The following is a 2,619-nucleotide window of genomic DNA, read 5'->3' on the forward strand; positions in this document are numbered from 1 at the left end:
GCATTATGTATTTATAATCGATCGGAAATTACATCTCGTGCATCGCACTCCGCGCGGCTTGGTAATTTTTCGAGATTTATCATTGTTAACGTCGATTCGACGCTAAATGCTTCTTATCACTTTGAAAATCGCGCGATCGTCGCCTATATAAGAGAGAGAGAGAGAGAGAGAGAGAGAACAATAAAATAGGAATTTTCGCTCGAGTGAAATTCGACTTGAAAAAAAAAAAAAGATACCTGGAATCGCAGCGACTCCAAGCTCGTGTGTATAATGACTCTATATGTCCGAGCTACACAGCTCCTCGTACACACACACACACACAATGCGTAACCATAATCGCGACGACGACGACGATGATGATGATGACAAGGCGCAAACGTCGTCGCGGCGAAAGTTATGTACTCTCGCGCGAATAGGCGAACTTACGGCGAGTTACGGCGAAGGAGAGAAAGAGGAAAAAAAAAATTTCACCTAATAATCGCGCGTACATGACGTATGTGTAAGTGTTTACGTATGAACAGCAGCAGCAGCAGCAGCAGCAGCAGTACATTATGTTTCGCGCGCGCAGTTAATCAAAAAGCGATGATTTTTTTCTCTCTCTCTCTTTTGCGCGTAGTTACAACAACGGCGTGGCACAGGCTATTCTTGTATACAAGTGTGTGTGTGTGTGATAATCGCATATACACAGCTTTAATAAATAATCAGCCTCGCTCAAGGATCGAACGCTATAATATAATAATAATACAGCATACGCACCACGAACTATTCGACCTCGCGCAAGCTCTCGCGTGGATCTCTTGTGTGTATATATATATATTGCGATTCGTATATCATTATGTGTACCCATCGCGGCATCATCGGCACGCGTTATCACATATACACCTCTCTGCATTCAAAAGGAGGAGGAGAAAAAAAAGCTACCTCGCAACCTTGACGACATATTTTGTCGAATTCGAAATTTCGCACGCGGCATATTATATCTCGTGAGCTTTTATATATATGTAATACTCAACTCATTATCATATATCATAACGACGAAAAGAGAATAGCCTCCTAAGAGGTGCAAAGTTTATATACGAAAATGAAGCCATGATCGTACGCGCGCGTTATGTGCCGCGCGTGTGCGGTAATGAGGTGCATATAGCACTCGGTACAATTATAACATTATACACGCATTCAAACGTTCGCGAGTATATTTACATAATGCGCGGCAAAAACGAGTTCTTTATGTGCCACCGCCGCTTCTATATGCACGTTATTTTGCGCGCCGCCGCCGCTGATGTAAGACATTATGGGGGCAAAATGCTCGATCGAGTTGGAGAACAACCGAAGAAAGTGCATACGAATGGTTGTGCTTTTTCGTGTTTTTGATTTTTTTTTTGGCAACTCGTTAACGTCGATGACGGAAAAATAAAAAAAAAAGAGTTGTTATATAGCGGCCTAATATTTCGAGCGACTCATGGTTACTCGACGCTAATAATATTTATTATGTATATACGGCGAGAAGAACATCGACTTTCTCGCGCTGGCTAATGATTAACAAATATGAGAGAGGAAAAAAAGCGCAGCAACGAGATGACCACGCGTGACTTTTGTCACATCGTACACAGCGCATACGAGAAATATTTCCGGAAGAGAAAGGATCATCGTCGTCGGATCGATTCGATACGACAATCGATTCTGACTCAGAAGTATAATATACGAAATTCCACGCGCGCAGAAATTCAAGCTTCCATCGATTCGTGAATTTTTTTGGCATATTCGTATACAGTGCGCGGCACGAAGTGTGCAGCTAACTGTACAAAGCTACTACTACCACATAGGATAGATTATTAAAGCGTTGTGTGCGGTGTATGTATATACAGCACACAACCCTGATGTAAGAGCGAATTTTCTTACGCAACTGACGTAACGTCGTCTCTCCGGCTATATATACATACGTACGTGCGGCTTATGGGTTCTCTCTCTCTCTCTCTCTTATATTCACTCGCTATGTAGCACTGCAGTATGTGCCACTGCCGCCGCTGCTGCTTTCTCGCGATTTTAACTTTGGAAAGCGGGTGCGGTATACATAGGTACGCATTAACTGTATGTATATTGTAGGTACGTGCATATATACATCGATGTATATACCGTAACGCTAGGATTGAACTTTGGGATAAGCACATTTAGGCATTAATTTTTTCTTTCCTCCTCCTCCTCCTCCACCTCTTCTTCTTCTTCTCTCCCCCGTAAAGCGAGCGAGATACAGCGACGCGTTACGCAATTTTCGGTTTGTGAATGTCGTACAGGTTTTGCATCTGCGTATAGTTTCATTAACTGCAGTATTTAAATGTCCCTCTAATCTCTCAATTGTTGTGATATATACATTTCGCGTCTTATCGCGCGAAATATATCAATTTCGATTCCTCGTAATATTACGAGCCGCGATAAATCAAAGTCGTTCGTACATTACAATGTTTGTTTATGAGAAATCGAGTCCGACGAGTGCAGCGGCTCTCGTGCGACGTTCGGCGTGTATAATAATACAACATAAGTATATTATACATATTATATCGTATGTATATACATACACTTCCGGATCGGAGTTGAGTCTCGCGACTCTTTGTTATGAAAAGA

This window comes from Trichogramma pretiosum, unplaced genomic scaffold (assembly GCF_000599845.2).
Source record: "Trichogramma pretiosum strain Unisexual culture from Peru unplaced genomic scaffold, Tpre_2.0 scaffold120, whole genome shotgun sequence".
Lineage (NCBI taxonomy): Eukaryota > Metazoa > Arthropoda > Insecta > Hymenoptera > Trichogrammatidae > Trichogramma > Trichogramma pretiosum.